Source organism: Vipera ursinii (assembly GCF_947247035.1).
Source record: "Vipera ursinii genome assembly, chromosome: 3".
Lineage (NCBI taxonomy): Eukaryota > Metazoa > Chordata > Lepidosauria > Squamata > Viperidae > Vipera > Vipera ursinii.
The window spans coordinates 195,813,764-195,833,317 of NC_139516.1; positions in this window are offsets into that span (position 1 = coordinate 195,813,764).

Consider the following 19,554-nt stretch of genomic DNA (forward strand, 5'->3'; position numbering starts at 1 on the left):
CTCAACTGAATTCAATGCAAAAAATAAAATAAAATGCTAATGTCCATAGGTCCCACTTCTATTTCTTGAACATCAAGTGTGCATTTATTTGGTCATTTCCATCCAAAAACTGATGAAATTCTGTAAAGATTTAGCTGCAAAGATGACAATGTTATACTTGCTAGCAATCATGTTGAAGGGATAGAATGCTAGAAATTTTGCAACCTGCTGCTTTTTTCTTAGAGCTGTAACCATAGTTGGCTGTTGCTGCAGTGGTTGATGTGGAGGATGATGCTGTATATACAAGGAAACATGGAGCTATTTCTTGCAGGGTGCAGTGCCCCCACCTGAAGGGACTTCAATCAGTTATGGTTCCCCAAAGTCCTTAGGTAAATGAGATTAATAGTTACATGCATGTAAAACATCTATTCTGAAATTCATTCTATTGTGTACAATGATATTTAGTCTACGTTGTTGTTATTATTATTATTATTATTATTATTATTATTATTATTATTATTATTATTATTATTATTATTATTTTTAGTAGTAGTAGTAGTAGTAGTAGCAGCTGCAGCAGCAGCAGCAGCAGCAGCAGCAGCAGTAGTAGTAGTAGTAGTAGTAGTAGTAGTAGTATTTTCTGTTCAATGATGTCTGATTCTTAGAGACTGCCTGGACAGATCTCTGAAGTTTTTTGGGCAAGTTTTTTCAAAAGTGACTTGCCATCCATCCATCCATTTTTTTTGTTAAATTTATATGCCACCCATCATGCTCTTTCCTACGTCTGAGTGAGTGACTGATTGGGGTCACCCAGCTGGCTTTGTGCCTAAGGAAGGACTAGAACTGTCGGCCTCCTGTTTTCTAGAGCAGTGGTTCCCAACCTTTGCAGCTTGGTGGCCTGGCTGGGTGTGGAGAGAATGGACTGGTGCACATGTGGCCTGGTTCCAAATAGATCACAGCCCAGGGGTTGGGAACCCTTGTTCTAGAGCTTAACCACTACACCAGACTGGCTGTCTTTATAGGTTCACAATATATATTTAAATGTAAATGCCATGAGTTAATTGAATTTTATGAATAGTTTTTATGATTTTTTTAGAAAATGGAGGGATAATCCAGAACAGCATGATATCACTATAGGCATCACATTTGACTTATAAACTTCCCAATTACTTGATAGTATAGAATGCAGAAATGTATTTTTTTCCCTTCCTAGTGTTTTCCCATAAGAGCAGGATCCACTTTGGGAGGATCAACTGAGCGGTTGTGACTGGAATTGACTAACTATCTTGTCACCCAAGCCTCACATTATGGGCTGAGAGAGTGACAGGCCTAAAGTCACCCAGCCAGCTTTAATGGCTAAGGCAACGTTAGAACTCACAGTATCCTAGTTGCTAGCCTGGTGCTTCAACCATTAGACCAGCTGGCTCTCTATGATTGAGAAATATACTAGACTAAATTGATGTATATTACTTATCTCTTTCCAGTTTTTTTAATCTCATGGAAGAGTTATTTTCTAAATATCAAAATTAAAATTGGAGATATTGCTACTGCTGAAATGCATTAAGGATAAGTGATTTTTTTTTTCATTTTCAAGACATACACACACAAAAAAGCCATTACATGAAATGGAGGAAATGATATTTGTCATGCCGATGTACCCTTTACCAAATCTCTGCTACAATACTTCGCACTGTAGGATGCTGTATTTCTGTGTAATTTTACAGCATTGGCCTCTGAAAAGAAATGCTTGCTATTTCTCTATTTGCGTTAGGTTTCACTGCTCTTTTTAAAAAAAAATATCCTGAAAACATGTTAGCACATCCCCATCTAACTTCTGAAATTTTCCCTCCCCCTCCTTTTATTTGAAGTGTTATTGTTGATTGCAAGAGATGCTTTGAATTTCATTTGCTGCTTTTTCTCTTTTCCAAGGAAACACTTTTCTGTCCTGCTAACTTCAAAGTACAAGCCATTGGAAGTGTCTAGAAATGTACTGGTGCTGCTGGTAGTAATGCTTCTGTCAATGGAACTGGGATATTAGAGGCTGTTCAAAGAATGCCTGGCTTACTTGCCCTTTGAAACAAGCTCTGGGCTAGGAAAGAATCATATCCATTCTCCTATTAAGGACACAGCCTAGACGTACAGGTATTTTCCACACAGCACGGTGTCTTTTTTTATCTTATTTTCATCAAAGACATTCCATTACAAAGGCAAGAGAAAAGAAAACTCTCTCTTTTGCTCAGCTAAAGGTAGCCCTGAGCAAAAATCCAGCTCTTCATCTCCATGCGTAGATCTAAGAGGTATGACTGCACAGTGGACTTTTGCTTGTGAATTTGATTTTGTGTTGGGATCTAAAGCAGACCATTAGCAAAGAAACACTGGTGTCTCTTGAGGATCTGTTTCTGGGAAACAGACTGGATTCACCAGGGATGCTTAGGCATAGAGTCTTGATTTCGTGGGGCTTAACTTTTTTTTTTAACTCTGCCCCATAGAAATGTTTGTATCCAACTTCTCTCTTAACATCTCAAACCTATCTCAAATAGCTACTTTTGAAAACAGAACATTTGGAGAACGTTAGCAAATAGGGCCATGTTTATATTTGGGCTGAATCAATTTTGGGGGAGTGGTCCAAAATATTTTCATGGTTTGCAGGAGGGATTATGCACTTTTTTCTTTCATGGGGCACACTTTCTTCGACAATAGAAGATAATATTTATAGCTCATTCTTGTTCTCTGAGCTTTGTTGTTTTCTTGCAGAAGTTTCATTGCCAAACTAGGTAACATTATCAGTGCATCATTGCTTAGTTTGGTAATGAAACATCTGCAAGAAAACAACCAAAGACCGCACTTTCTTCAACCTTTAAGGCAGAGGTCACCATCCTTTTGGACACCAGGGGTCAGTTATGTGGAAAGAGGTTTTTCTGCGGACCAGAGGGATTGTGGTCTTGTGTGCTGCCTGCATCCTGCGGATGGGGATTTGCTTGTTTATGCAGCCCGGTTGCTGTTATGTGGCGGCCCGGTACCGGTCCATGGACTGGGGGTTTGGGACCCCTGCTTTAAGGGTTCCTGGGGCTGCTGCTGTACTCCTAGTTAACATCACCAGAGCAAAGACCCTGGGAATGTTTTACATTCCCCCCTGCAATTTTAGGAATGGGAATGCAAAGTAAAAGCAATCAGTGGGGATATGGCATTTAAAACTCCCAACTAAATAAATAGCTAGCCTTGAGGATAAGTGATGGACTTAATGTACTGTATATTGCAGTTTTTAAGGATTCTGCACAAGAGTACAAATAGGTGAGAAATCCATTCACTATTGTCCTGAAAGTATCCCACATTAAATCTGTAATGGAATTGTTCCATCTTTAATTTCTAACATGTAATGATGGAGGTAGTGGTGTTTTTAATGAAAAGCTCAACATACAATAGCCTTGACATTTTATAAGCCATATTCATGCACAAATGTCTTCCTCATCTCTTTCTTTTATTTCAGTTTTTAGCTTACCTCTTCCCACTTTAACAAGAGATGAAAGGTTGAGGGAATTCTGCTTAGTTATTCCACTAGCCTTCTGGAAAATAAATATATTTATTTTGCTGGTTGAATAAACCTCCATGATGCTTTTGTCTATAAAGGGTGCAGTTCCTTCAATTCCTTTGGAGACATCAAATAAAGTTTGAGCTTAGATAGTTTAGCCCCTAGCAATATTTCTATGGAGGACTTTGTTGGACGGTAGGGTGGGAGCTCATGCGATCTCTTCTCACTGAACACATCCCTTAAGTCCTTATATTCTTTGGAGATTTGGAAGGGAGACTTCCCCTGTTCATTCACTGCTGCCCCCACCTCACTCCTTGGTTTCACTTTTCCCTGCTTGTTGTCTGGGCCCTCCAAAGGGCCAGTCTACCAGATTTTCAACAGTCCCCTCCTCTAGTTCACATAATTCCACTTCCTGAGCCAGTCCAGCCCTAAAACCAGGGGTCTTTCCAATCAGAAAGATTATGGCCAACTCTGGGGGCAACTTCAAATTCTCTCAACATAGTCACCTCTTCAAGGAGTTACTCCCTATCCTTCTAGCATAAAACCTTGGAAAATAATCACTAGTGGATGGTGATGTAATACTTAGAGCTTTAAGGCTCTTTGGAGTTAATAACCATGTTCAGTTACTATGTGACACCTAACTTAGTGTATTTTCTACTACCAGAAGTGGTCATGTCCAAATTTATATAATTTACATACCATTTACATGCAATTTATATACCAAATGTTGTTTTGGTATGTAAATGGTATGTAGACTTGTAGACTAGACTATTGAGAGTTAGGGAAATAATTTGGGATGCTAAGTTTCATTTTGGAAATGAAATCTAGCTCCTTTCTGTACTGGTCCTTTAGCACTGACTGATTCCAACTAATTTCCATAGTGCCAACATCCATTGGTTAAATTCTCTTCATATGGCTTTTCACCGGGATCACTCTTGGCTTTAGGACTTGATATGCTAAAGTGAGCATTAAAGATAGACTTAATGATTTGGAACATTAAATTGATCTATCTTCTTCCCAGGCTACTTTCAATCTGGATAGAATGAATTGCTCATTTAAACCAACTAAATCTCTTTATAACTTAACGTCTACATAGAAAAAAAGTAAGGGTTTCCTGCCACAGTGCTATATGGAAAATTCAGTAAAATTTCTATATACCGAGAAATTCCTGAGCAGCTGAATCAAAGGATCACATACTCTTAACCTTAATTAGAGATATTTGACATATTCTCTAATTTCCCACTTTCATCTTATTCTGATTACTTTGAAACATCACTTGCTTTCTTCTTACTTTTCATTCTAGACGCCAACACATATAAAAGCAGCTAAAGAAGCAGTCATTTGAAAGTTAAAGGAAATATAACACTTAAGCTCCTGACATGTTAATGTCTTGATCAGAGTTTCTTTTATGCTTTTATAAGATTATAGTTTTGCATGCTATGTATATTTATGTTATTATACTTATGATGACAGTTGGGGGCAAGGTTTTTTGGGCTTTTTTTTTTGCTTTATTACCAAAATAAATAAAAAAATGATCAAATAGTTTGGGCAAAGAGATTAGATACTGTACAGAATATTAGCTTTCCATTCCATCATCTCAGTGGGAAAACTAAATCTTTTTTCTCATCCCAATCTTGGGATTACCAAGATACTTTCAATGTTGCAAGAAAAGTTATGAATAATTTAATGATATTAATAAAGTGTATTGAAAAAGTTATAAATAATTGAATGATATTTAATAACTTACAAGAAATACTTACTTTTGCACCTGACTAATTTGAATGGAAGTAGAAATGTAATCTTTTATTTGAGAAGTATGAACTTGTAGGCTTAACTAAACCAATTAAATGTCTAGTTATTATATTTGCATAACCCAAGCTTGGTTTGTTTTGACCAAGGTCAAGTTTTTTGGGGGGATGTATGTACATGTTAATATTATTTTGTTTCATTAATTTGTGGTTGAGTGTAATATGTAAACTTACAATGAGGCTTAATTCCATAACCAATATGTTGACTTTAATCTAAAACATTTTTAGCCTTACTTGATACAGTACTGATAATTGGCCTATCACAACTAGTGACCCAGTCTCAGGGTTTCTGGGTTTACCTGCAAACATTTTAATCAGTAAGGTAAAAATACATTAGAAATTTGTGGAATCCTTGGTATTGTCTTGGTGGAACTTGGTGGAGCAGTAGGCTAATGCCTCCTTAAGTAACACCAGCTGCCTGCAATTAGTGTAGGTTTGCATCCCACCAGGCTCAAGGTTGACTCAGCCTTCCATCCTTCCAAGGTAGGTAAAATGAGGACCTAGATTGTTGGGGGCAATTAAGCTGACTTTGTAATAATGCCGCTTGGGGGGTGTATGAAAACCCTAATAAGCAGGCATATACATAGAATGAAGGCTACTGCTAAGCTTGTAAGCCGCCCTGAGTCTTCGGAGAAGGGCGGGATATAAATGGAATTAAAATAAAAAAAATAAAAAAATAAAATTGTCCAATCTTAATTCTTGGAATCATGCAATTGGAACCAAGCTCTGTGAGCACCAAGGACTTCACAGTTCAACCTTGAGCTAAGTATATTTTTCTCTATCAGAACATTAGACATTTTATATGAAGACTATGCTTTGGTGAAGTCACTGGAAGATTTTCTGAATGAAAATGGAAAATATTGTCCTGTTTTTCCTAGAATACCATTATAGAGTGCTCAAAGTGTATTAAGCAAATGACATGCATTTTATATAAGATTTGGGGGTATTACATCAGTTAAAGAAAACACAGCTATGCAATCACATCCTTTTACTTGTATTTTTCCTTGGATTAGATGCAATTTAGATAAAGATGGTTCAACTAAACACCACACAATCTGAAAGAATTAAAATGTCGACTTCATTGTTCTGTCTCTTCTTCCCTTTTTAGAATATAGCACTCCTAGAGCATTACTAAAAGAACACATGCACCCTTTTTGTTAAATCCTCCTAAAATGAACTCTAATATCAGAGTGAAAGGTTATGTTTTCCCTCAAAATTTCACAGGAACTTTACAGAATTCCACTATGATTAGCGACAAAACTGTAAGTTAAGGAGAAGTGGGTGGAGGGGCACAGTAGCTAAGTCCTTGCTGATTGGACCCTCTTTGCTTTTAAACTGCCAGAGGCTGCTGGGAAAAGCTACAAAACTGTAAGTTAAGGAGAAGTGGGTGGAGGGGCACAGTAGCTAAGTCCTTGCTGATTGGACCCTCTTTGCTTTTAAACATCATAGTTGCTTTGTACTTCATACTGCTACTCTCAGTATGGCCATTTGTAGTGTTGGTGAGCCAGAGCATGAAGCTGAAAACTCACACCAAGCCTCATAACTACTTCATATAATACTTAACACATCTGGCAGAGAAAGATTTAACCAACTCTTCTGCTGACTCTCTCTCTGGCTCTGACAGCTGCACAGAAGAGGGTGATGGAAACTGGCAGCACAAAATGCTCAGAGTGCCAATTAAAAAAATAAATAAATCCTAACATGATCCCTAAATTAAGAAGCAGGATTTAGAGCATTACTAAATCTGGGCATGCTGCTAAATCTATCTGAAAACTGAAAGTCTTGATAGACTTGATATTACACATTTGCCAGTATCATGTTTTCTTTTTAAAAAAGAGGGCAAATACCATTCTCCTGATAATTTTTATGTGATGGGTATTTTAATGGGAATGTGGCCATTCTAAATTCATGGTTAAGAAAATACATAATAATGAGATAGAGAATTTTTTAAGCAGAGACACCACTGGGCATTATAAGCCAGCATGCCAGCTTTTTATTTATATTTCATTCTTCACCTAAACTCCCCCCCAACCCCCCAGTGGCTTCCAGATGACTAGCAAGAAAGAACCCAAGTCTTCACACTTCCCATTTAAACTAGATAGAAGGAGAATTAAAAACCAATTAATATTCACCTTTGTATTCTTTCCTATTGTCCACATTGTAGATTCATACTGGCCTATTTCTACATCCATTTAGAAATCTACCAAGCAAAAAGATGGATGAAAATTCATTTGCATACATTTATTCCATATTTCTAATAAACATAATTCACTTTTTGGGAGGGGGTAGAGGAAGGATATACCTTTCTTTCAATGTAATTTTTTGTGCATAATTTCTATGTACATATTTTTGTATGCCTTTTTTCAATAAACTAATGTCAAGTTTTATTTTTAGGTACTCTGAACATTGCCCTGCAGGACACCATGTGCAATTCCACCAGTTGAATCAGAAGCTGTGAATTCTGTATCACCTGCAGCAAACTATTATGACACCTGTAAGATGCCACCTGGGTGTCTTTGGGCCAGTCATTCTGTCTCAGTCCTAGAAGGGGATAATGGCAAATCACTTCTGAAAATGCTGCCAGAAAATCTGCAGGGACTTTAAAAAAAATCAGAAAAGGAACTCAATTTCTTTGTTGTTTCTATTGGCTGTTCCCTTGGAAACAAGAAGGTGGAATATATGCATGTGTGTGTGTGTGGGCACATGCTATGGACTTTCAGGAAGTTTTATCTTATTTCTCAGGAAATTTCACCTATCTCATTTCTCCCTATCCAAAGCACACATTTTCCTTGGGATTCTTTTGCCCACAGTCCTCCCATTAATTCCCTGCAGACGATTAATGCAGGGGAAAGGAGGAAGGAAAGAAAAGAAGAGGATGACCAGTCACCTCCTGGATGGACTCAGTTGCATTAGCAATGTGTGCACCTATAGAAGATTGAAAGACCAGGTTAGATTGTCATGAAGGAAATATATGTGATGGCTAAGATCACTGATGGCACATACTGATCATGTCTATGTGAAGGGGTTCTGAAAAAATCAAGATGATGGCTACAACCTTGCAATCAAAGCCTCACCTTTTTTCTTACACATGTCATAACTGAAGTATGTAAAAATGGATGCGACTTTAATTGTGCAGTAACCACCTTGCCTTTTTTGTATCTGGTTGCCCATGAATGTCTCTGTTTCTCCTATCAATTTTCTAAGCAATCTTGTGCTTCCCTCTTCTCTTTTTGGGAAGGGATAGGAAAGTCACATTTGTTAGTTCTCATTGATCTCTCTCCTGATTGCCCCAGCAATAAAACCAACTTTCTCAACAAAGTTTCCTTAGCCAAGCCACCAACTCTGTGAGTAGCAGTGCTGACAAGACCGGGGACAGGGTTTTCTCATCAGATTATTCAGAGTGCTACTGTATTAACTCTAAATTTCTCAATTTCTGGTCCTTGGAATCCTTTAGCATAAAATGCCTCCTTGGTTGTTGCCAACTATAGGCTCAGTCGATACGCTAACATGCTCTCATGGCTGCAACTATCCATTTAAAATAGGTTGCTACTAAAAGTGGATTGATTATATCCAGAACAAATATGGGACTAAAAAGTTTCACTTAGCATTTGAATAAGTTTTTTTTTATGTGATATTAGTATTGCTTGTAGTCATTTCATATGAGCTAGAGTGCGATAGACTTAATAGTTTATTGTTGTTAGCATATGGTTGTTTATTATTGCTTCTTGCTTTTATACCTTGTATTTAGCTCTGGGAAGTCGGGGAGGGGGGAGGGGGAAGGGGGGGAGGGTTAGGGAGGGCTAGGAAGGGGTGGGCGGAGGGAGGGGGGAGGGATTGTTAAAGATAAAATGTACTGTAAAACTTTTCAATAAAAAAAATAGGTTGCTACTGTATAGAGAAAATTGTCAGCGTCTCCAATAATTTTAAAAGATCCATGGTACTAAGCTATTTAGTGTTAGTCAATACAGTGAATTTAGATTATGGGAAGTCTTCAATGGTCCTTATTGTGACTCAATGTAATCTGGATCCTCAGGAGGGATGGGCTGCATTCCATAGGGCAGTGGTTTTCAACCTGTGGTCCAAGGACCCCTGGGGGGGGCTGCAATGATATCACAGGGGGTCCACAAAGGCTTGAAGAAATGTTATGGTTTAAATCTTAAATCTTGGGGTTCATGGTCATGGTCCGTAGCCACAAAAGGTATTTAAAGAGGGTCTCTGGTGAAGAAAAGATTGAGAACCTCTGCCAAAGATCTATAAAGCAATGAAACTTAGATAGTTTGGTTGGGAGTTCTCAGAGTATATCTATAGTGATGCAAATAGTTGCTTTAGTTTGATCGGGAACAGGTCAGGTCAGAAACATTAAAGGACATTGCTCAGAAGTAACTCTGTATATCTTTGTTGGTTGCTGGGGCCTGATATCATTGGGTTTTTGATAGTGTCATTTGTTTTATTATGGATCACAAGGAACTTTTTCCGAGCTTTTCTTCAGAAATGTTCTCATGGCTGGCCCATTCCACCAAAGGGGAAAAAAAACAGTGATGGTTTTGTCCCATTTAGGTGTCACTCATACAGAGCTACTAAAATCTATTAACTCAAACAGTACCACCAGTTGCCTCCCCCAGTTCACCCCCCCCTTTTTTTTCCTTTTTTCTTTTTCCTACTTCATTTCAACCAGCTACTACGTTGTGACAGACAGCATTTTGTCTTTCTCCTGATCCCCATGATGCTGGACAGCAATCAGGGTTTCTTAATGGCAGGCCTGCCATCTGGCTGCTATTAATTCATCTTGCAAATCTCTTTATCTTCCACAGAGCTGCCTCAGGCCTCTCGGCTACCTTTCTGAGAGCTTTGAGAGGCATCCAATCTATTGTGCAGAAAGCTTCTGGTCCTCCTGTGAATCCTGCAAACTCACCACAGATTCATGCAGTACACTTCACAATTATCTGCAAACAATTGATCCACTTGTTTTACGTTGTAATGCTCAGTGACTGCCTGGCAAAGCATGGACCATTTTTTTCTTCTTTTCATAGCTGAAGGCACCCCTTATTGGTTAGGTATTTATTTGCTCTATGCCAGAATCTTGCCCAAACTTTGTCTTGGTGCCTGATTTATATGGAGATTTGCTTAACCCCTTTAACCATAAATATTATGTGCATGTTCCCTTGAATCAGAACTGATTTCCTTCAGTTTTCTTGGCAAGATTTTAGAAGTAGTTTGCCAATCTTAGGGCTGAGAGAGTGATTGGCCCAGGGTCATTTAGCTAGATTTATGCTGGAGGAGCTAGAACTCATAACCTCCCAATTTCTTCCTGGTGCCTTGACCATTGCACTAAACTGGCTGTGATTATAAACATAATTCCCTCTTTAAGTAGTTGGAATGTCTAATGTTGGATCCTCTGACTATGTCAATTCTCTACAGTTAGGGTCAGAAAGGACTCCTAGTATATTCTCTCCATGAAATATTAGTATCATTTTATAAAATATATCATTTTTTACCTGGAATTAAGGAGAAAGTTCATGACAATGAGGACAATTAACCAGTGGAATAGCTTGCCCCCAGAAATCGTGGGTGCTCCATTGGCATAAGCCAATTCAAGACAAAATAATTTGAAATACCTTGCAGCAAAACTGATAGCTAACAATAGCAGATTGATAGAATTAGAACCAGCAACCTCTCACCCAAAAATCCAACACAGAACATAGCCATCAGCCACAGCCCCAGGGAAGCAGGACATAACCTTTAGGACATAATAGGATTAACCCACCACCTTTAGAATACCAAAAGGGCACACTGAACCTCAGGTCAAAGTTCATACCACAGGAACAGGAACAACTCCAAACACAAAAGCCCAAGAAAGGATAAAAACCCACCATTCCCAGCTTCATGTAGTCAGCCACCCAAGAAACACATGCTGTGTTTCTGGCAAACCAATAAACTGGACCTCCTTTCCTAAAGCAGTCTCCATTTTCATATTCATGGCTTGGACTGGACCCTGATGAAGATTTTTCTTTCAACACTCTTTTAAAACCTATAAAAAGGTAAAGGTTCCCCCACACATGCATGCTAGTCGTTTCCAACTCTAGGGGCCGGTGCTCATCTTCGTTTCAAAGCCGAAGAGCCAGTGCTTGTCCGAGGACGTCTCCGTGGTCATGTGGCCAGCATGAATAGATGCCAAAGGCACACGGAACGCTGTTACCTTCCCACTGTAGTAGTCCCTATTTTTCTACTTGCATTTTTTATGGCCTTTCAAACTGCTAGGTTGGCAGAAGCTGGGACAAGTAACAGGCGCTCATTCTGTTACGTGGCACTCAGGATTTGACCTGCCAAACTGCCGACCTTCTGATCAACAAGCATCCTAACCCACTGAGCCACCATGTCCCATGCGCCTTTGGCATCTAGTCATACCAGCCACATGACCACGGAGATGTCCTCGGACAAGCACTGGCTCTTCGGCTTTCAAACGGAGATGAGCAGCGGCCCCTAGAGTTGGAAACGACTAGCATGCATGTGTGGTGGAACCTTTACCTTTAAAACCTATATTTCCACATTTATACAAGCAAGCATTCCTTTTGAACTCTAAAAGTAGTCAAACTGAGCTTTAGAATTTCCCAAAAATTGAGCCAGAATGTCATTCTGCATGATAGTTCTCATACATTTTTGTACTTTACAGCAAGACTTGCCCAGAACAACTTTAGCACTTTTCTCACACTCTAGGCTTGGTTCACATGAAAGCTATCAAGAATCTTATTCAGATTCTTCATTCTGATTCTTTTTCACGTACTATTTAGACTGAAATCTTTTAGAACAAATCCTTCTGCTCAGAGTGGATCTGTAATGTTCCATCTTCCATGTATGCACTTATTCAATCTTTTTGTGTGCTTGTTTGTGTGTGCCTTTGAGAAACCCATGCAGATTTCTTGGCAGCATTTTCAGAACTGTTTTGCCCTTTCCTTTTTCCTAGGGTTGGGACAGAGCGACTGGCCCAAAATCATCCGCCTGAGTTTGTCCCTAAGGTTGGACTAGAAGACACAATATCCTGATTTCTAGCCTGGTGACTTAATCATTAGGCCAAACTGCCTTTCGATTCACACAAAGTCACAGCATAAGATTACATGTCTTTATATCATGGTTTTATTTAATGATTAACATTATTTACCATTGACAGGAGAGCAAACCTAATATACTGACACAGGTTCTTTATTTAATGAGGTTATATATGGTTAACATATTCTGATTCTGACACCTACAAATATAGATTAGCAGCACAATTTTCTCATGAAAGTCAATGTATTTTAATATATTCCTGCATGACAAGTTTTTGTCTCCAGTCATGCAAAATTCGTTACTAAAACAATTTTCTAATTTTGTCAGCTCTTCTTCTCTACTCTGGTTAATCATCTGCAAAGTCAGGCATCTAATTTATTTTACTGGCCTTTCCTGGCCTCACTACCCCATTTCCACTTTTGCCTCCTGAGGTAACTAAGCTAATTGTTCTAGTTTTGACAGGAAACTACCAAAGTGTATCTACTTTCCATAAGTTGGAAGGCTACTTTCAGAATAGAAAAAGATACAAAGATGGGTTTATCACAGTACCTGAAATCATTCCAAAACATGTTTTATAATTGTCCATCCTGAGAGATTCCAGTGAGCTCTGTGTGAGAGAATCAATCTTTCTTTCTTTCTTTCTTTCTTTCTTTCTTTCTTTCTTTCTTTCCTTCTTTCTTTCTTTCTTTCTTTCTTTCTTTCTTTCTTTCTTTCTTTCTTTCTTTCTTTTTCTTTCTTTCTTTCTTTCTTTCTTTCTTTCTTTCTTTCTTTCTTTCTTTCTTTCTTTCTCTTTCTTTCTCTCTTTCTTTCTTTCTTTCTTTCTTTCTTTCTTTCTTTCTTTCTTTCTTTCTTCCTTCCTTCCTTCCCTCCCTCCCTCCCCCCTCTCTCTCTGTCTAATTTTTAGGCTTAGTACAGTTAATACAGTACAAGAATGGATATTTCAAACACACACACACACACACACACACACACACCTTGGTGCTCCCTAAACTTGGTTGCTTTCTTATAGATGTTTCATTACCCAATAGGCAATGAACCAGTAGGTAACTAGGAAACATCAACCGTATTCATGAGTGTGGGGTCTGCCAGTATTGGTGACCTCAACACCTTGTCCTTGATAGGAAAAAAAAATTCTACCCAAATTTTTCAAGATTTGGGAACTGTAATTTGCTTTTTCATAATCATAGGTTATTCCATTAACACTTGAAATGAATTAATTCACTATAAGTGGATAGACTGATATTTTTAAGCCTGTTATTCAGAGCTTGGGTGGGTAAAAAGAGGAGCAAGAAACTTTGGGAAGGCAATTTTCCATTTCAGTCACTATGGAAAAAATCCCCCAAATGTGTGAAATTATCCCAGTAAAATTCAGTGGCAAATGACATGATAAATATTCTTTTTTGTTATGTTTGACCAATTGATATAAAGCAGCAAAGCATAAAGTAGACAATAGAGCAATAATAGATATTCTGATGTTAGTTCATTAAGCTTGCTAAATTTCACAGCCTATAAAGCAAAATTTTGCAATGTTTGCAAAATTTTTGCAATGAATTCATTCCTGTTAGATAATAACATAATTCACATAAAATGCATCTGAGTGCCTTTCAAATGTTGTTATTCAAACAGCTATCTGACAAAAGTAGATATCTTTCTAAAACAAATGAATCAAAATGGCCTTTGGTTCCAATGATTCTGGTAGCATATAGGAATCATTCCTCTTTCCATTATCTTAGCAATACCATTCAGAAAAATTAAATGTTCCTTTTGGTCAAATCAAACTGGAGTTCCATGTTTTCAAAGGACAATCCAATAAGTCACAGGGTTGTCTAGTTTAAATATAAATATAGGGCAAGTCATAGGTAGAATGAACCTGTAGTTCTCTGATTTCAGACCTTTTGAAGTAGCCGAAGGACCACTCAGGATGACAGGCTAATTAACTAGAGGTTTATTTAGAGCAAAGGCAAAAACAGAATAACTCGTCCGGCTTTTATAGCCGGCAGCTGTCAGTGAGGACCAATCAGGGACGTCCCTTTTGGCGCCGCGTCTAACCGAACCAATCCGCGCCATCTTCTCTTGACAGCTCTTGTTTCCGCATGGCTCGGAGTTTTGACAGCCGCGAGCTGTCAGTGGCTGCGCCTGCACCGTGCGGGGAACTTTGACAGCTGTCAAAGTTCCCGCGTGTTCTCCTGTCAGATTTGTTTTCCCCTCACAGTAATAACGGAATAACTGTTTAACTTATTGTTAATGTTGTTTACATATATAATACACCCCTTACCCCTCCCCTGGAGCGTTTCCTCCCCCTTGTTGGTTGTTGGAGCCGGCCCACTGGTAGTCCTTTAAATATGCGGGGGCTCTTCTGTTCCTGTTGGAGCGCCTTGGGGGTGGGGCGATGTCTGGTTCAGGTGGTAGTAAGTTCTCTTGCTCCTCTTCCTCTTGGGTTGGTATTGGCAATATTTCTGCGGGGGCTTGAATTTGGTGGTCCCCTGGTTGGGGTTCTGGGCTGTGCTGTGGTTGTCTTGGCCTGAGTTGATCGATATGTCGTCGTAGATTGCCGTCATTATGTGTGGATATTAGATAAGAAATGGGTCCTGTTTGTTGTAGCACTGTCCCTTGGACCCATTTGTTTTTGTCTGTGTATGACCGTGCCCATATCATTTGCCCAGTTTTGAATGTGCGGGGTGGGGGGGGTGATCATTTTCTGCGGTGTACGTGTCTGGATGTAGTCTGTCGAGCCGCGTTATCAGCCTCCTCCCCCATCTTAGTTCCACAGGTGATTTGCCCGTTGTTGTGCATGGAGTTGTGTGTTGTGACATTAGGAACTGGCTGAGTCGCCGCTGCCAGTTCCCTCTTACAAATTTTTTCAAAGCTTCTTTGGTGGAGTGCACCATAATTTCAGCCATCCCGTTTGTCGATGGGTGGAACGGTGCAGACGTGACCAGTCTAATACAGTTCTTCATAGCGAACATCTGAAATTCACGAGAGGTGAATTGAGGTCCATTGTCTGAAACCATGGTGTCTGGGAGGCCGTGGGTGGCAAATATTTTCCTAAGGGCTTGTATAGTGGCTCCTGAAGTTGTTTTTCTAAGGGGAATGACTTCTAATCATTTAGAGTAGCTGTCCACTACTATTAGGAAACTCTGCCCTTGGATTGGTCCTGCGAAGTCTAGATGTATGCGTGACCATGGGTTTTTTGTAGTTTCCCATTTGTGAATTGGGGCTTGGGGTGGCTCGCTTCGTGTTGCTTGACAGGTGTAGCACCCTCCCACATATTTCTCTATCTCTTTATCTATGCCAGGCCACCAGACATAACTTCTGGCCAGAGCTTTCATCTTGACTATGCCTGGATGTCCTTCGTGTAAGATGTCTAATGTTTGGGCTGTGTTCCTGTTGGGTATTACCACCCTGTTCCCCCATAAAAGGCATCCCATATGTGAAGACATTTCATTTTTCCTGTTATAGAATGGCTGGAATTGAGGGTGTGGGTTTTTTGCTGGCCATCCTGTTGTTGTCCAACTGAGGATTCTGCTGAGTATTTTGTCTTTAGCTGAATTGTTAGCTATAATCTTTGCAGAGAGGGGGCAGTCAGGAAGTTGGGAGATTGCTAGAATTAGCCCCGCTAGGGCTGGGTCTGGGTCCTTGCCTTGAATTGGCAGCCTGCTGAGGCAGTCTGCGTGTCCTAATTCCTTTCCTGGTTTATGTATTAATTTATAAGAATATGCTGATAGGAAAGTGGACCAACGCAGTATTCTTGGTGAAAGAATCTGCGGTGTTGTTTTATTCCAAGTGAATATTCCTAGTAGGGGTTTGTGATCTGTGAATATGGTAAAGGGTCTCCCATAGAGATAGTCATGGAACTTTTTTACCCCTGCGACTATTGCTAGTGCTTCTCTGTCGATTTGTGCGTAGTTCCTTTCTGCTTTTGACAGAGTGCGTGAATAAAAAGCTATGGGTCTTTGGGTGCCATCCCTGTATAGGTGACTTAATACTGCCCCTATTCCATAGGGAGATGCATCGCAAGCGATGCATATTGGTGTGTCTTCTCGGAAAAGGGTGATTGTTGAACTGTTACAAATATTTTTTTTTTAATGACTGGAAGCTATTTTCATGTGTTTTGGTCCAGGACCAGGCAGTTCCCTTGTCTAGGAGCCTATGGAGAGGCTCAGCTATGGTGGCTTTGTGGGGAAGGAAAGCGTGATAGAAGTTTAATAACCCTAAAAAGGCTTGGAGTTCTTGTTTATTCTTTGGGCTGGGCGCTGTCTGAATAGCCCTTAGTTTTTCTGTGGTGGGGTGAATGCCTTGGCCGTCTATTTTGTACCCTAGGAATTCTGTGGAAGTGACTCCGATGGAGCACTTTTCGCATTTAAGTTTAAGACTGGCTTCTCTGAGCCGGCTCAGTACAGCTGACAGTCTGTCAGCTAAGTTTGCTTCGTTTTCTCCGGCGATGAGAACATCGTCGAAATAGGGGCAGACCCCGGGTATTCCTTTCAGGGTTTTCTCCATAATACCTTGGAAGATACCCGGGGCTGCTGAAATGCCAAATTGGAGTCTTTTCACTTTAAAGGCACCGCGGTGGGTGACAATTGTTTGAGCTTCCGCGGTGTCATTAGTGACAGGCAGTTGCAAGTATGCCTGTGTCAGATCAAGTTTTGCAAAAATGGTGCCGGAGCGGATGGAAGCAAATACGTCCCTTACCGCTGGCACCGGGTAAGCATGGGGGCTGAGGGCTAGGTTGAGGGTCGCCTTATAGTCTGCACATAGTCTAATTTCTCCGTTAGGTTTAACTGGGGTGACTATTGGGGTCTCCCAGCTTCCCCCTTCCGTAGGTTCTAGCACCCCTAGTCCTACGAGGCGTTCTAGGTCATTTTCTATTTTTTCTTTAAGGGCAAATGGGACCCTCCTAGCTCTTATCTTTATGGGCTGGATGGCTGGGTTTAATTGTAAGGAGATGGGGGGGCCATTGTATTTCCCCAGAGTGCCATTAAAGACGTCTGCATACTTGTTGCAAACGGTTTTTAGGCTAGAGGGTTGGACTGTGTTTACCCCAGTAATGGTGATGCCCAGAGGGCTGAACCAGTTCAGCCCGATTAGGTTGGTGCGGTTCCCTGGAGTCACTAGAACTTCTAGGGGTCCCTTGAATTTTTTGTATTCTACAGCAACCTTAGCCTTCCCTTCCAGAGGAATGGGGTTTTTTTGGAAATCTGCTAGGTGGACCTGGGTTTTCCTAAGGGGAATTTCCCTATTGCTTCGCTGGCAGATCTCCTGATACGTTTTGAATGAAATTAAGGAGACTGCTGACCCGGAGTCCACCTCCATAGGGCAGGTGACTCCCTGAATTTTTACCCTGATCCTCACTTTTGAACTCAGGCTGTGTACCTTATCAATTGTTTCCACTAGGGCCCCTGGCGTTTTCCCTATGTTGGCCTGGGTGGTTGGCCTACCTGGGGAATTGGCCTCCAGATCATGCACATTGTCGCGGGCCCGGCTTCGGCACACCGGTTTGATGTGGCCGGTTTTTCCGCAATTGTGGCATTTTGCGTTTCTGAACCGGCAGCTTCCCCGGGCATGGTTGCCCCCGCAGCTGGCGCAGGTGGCCCATTGCTCGTATCGTGGTGGCGGGTGTTTCTGGTTCTTCGGCGATCTGACGTGTTGCTTCTTCGCTGTTGCCTCCATTCCATTCTGCGCTGAAGGGCCTCACCGTCTGTGAAGTCCACCGATTCGTCACTGTCACTGAGGGTTGCGCTCTCTTGGTATACGGTTGCTGGACTCTCTGGAGTTGTGGTGGTCGATTTCTTCTTGTGGTTATACTCGTAGGCCATTATTTCTCGGGTCAATTCGGCTAGACTCATGTCGGGTTTAGATGTCAGTTTTTTCTGAAGCCGCTCATCCCTCAACCCAATCACCACCTGGTCTCTGATGCGGTCTTCCAGGTCGGGGAAACAGCAGTTCCGCGCGGGATGCCTGACCCCAGCGATGAAGTCATTTGCGGGTTCGTCCGGTCGCTGTTTCTTCTGGGCAAATTGTACTCGCCAATACAGTTCTGAGTGTGCCGGCATATAATGTTTGTTAAGTTGGTCTACCAGGTCTGCGTAGGAGACTTCGGTGATGGGTACCGGGCTGAACAGCCCGACGGCAGCGTCGTATACAGGGGGCCCGCTGATGTACAGGATAGCGGCGGCCTTTGCTCTGTCGTCGGTGATTTTGCTGACGAGGAGAAATCCCTCGACTTGCCCCAGGTGTGATTGCCATCTCTCCGGATGGCGGGTATCAAATTCCCTCACACGCCCGAAGTTGGCCATGTCGTCCGGTCCTAGGTCTCGCTCCGTTGGAAGTTAAAACTTCCAGTAACAGCTCTGGCCAGGAACTCTCTTCCTCGGCCATGACTTCAGCTCAGGAGCGATCCCACCTTCGTCGCCAGTGAAGTAGCCGAAGGACCACTCAGGACGACAGGCTAATTAACTAGAGGTTTATTTAGAGCAAAGGCAAAAACAGAATAACTTGTCCGGCTTTTATAGCCGGCAGCTGTCAGTGAGGACCAATCAGGGACATCCCTTTTGGCGCCGCGTCTAACCGAACCAATCCGCGCCGTCTTCTCTTGACAGCTCTTGTTTCCGCATGGCTCGGTGTTTTGACAGCCGCGAGCTGTCAGTGGCTGCGCCTGCACCGTGCGGGGAACTTTGACAGCTGTCAAAGTTCCCGCGTGTTCTCCTGTCAGATTTGTTTTCCCCTCACAGTAATAACGGAATAACTGTTTAACTTATTGTTAATGTTGTTTACATATATAATACACCTTTATTGGCTGGGAATCTGTACTGAAGTTGTAGAAGTGTTGCAGTTTTGATCTTTAATACTAGAACTTGTCAAAACTTATAGATAGCTTTCTTAATATGGAGCCTCTGTCACCAACTCTGATCATGATGTGCTTTATGGATTGCTTTTTCTCTTTTGATCACTCACAAATCATTATGACTTTAGACCAGGGGTGTCAAACTGCCAGCCCACGGGCGAGACACACCCATCCCATTGCCGGCAATGGCAAAACCGTCCCAATACATTGCGCAACATCATATGACATCACAAATTTGACATGTCTGCTGTCAGGTTTCTGACATATGGGCTTTTCAAGTGACTCTGAGGCATTGTTTACCTTAAAAGTCCTTTATTTAGCCTAATACACCGGTAAATGCTTGCTCGAAG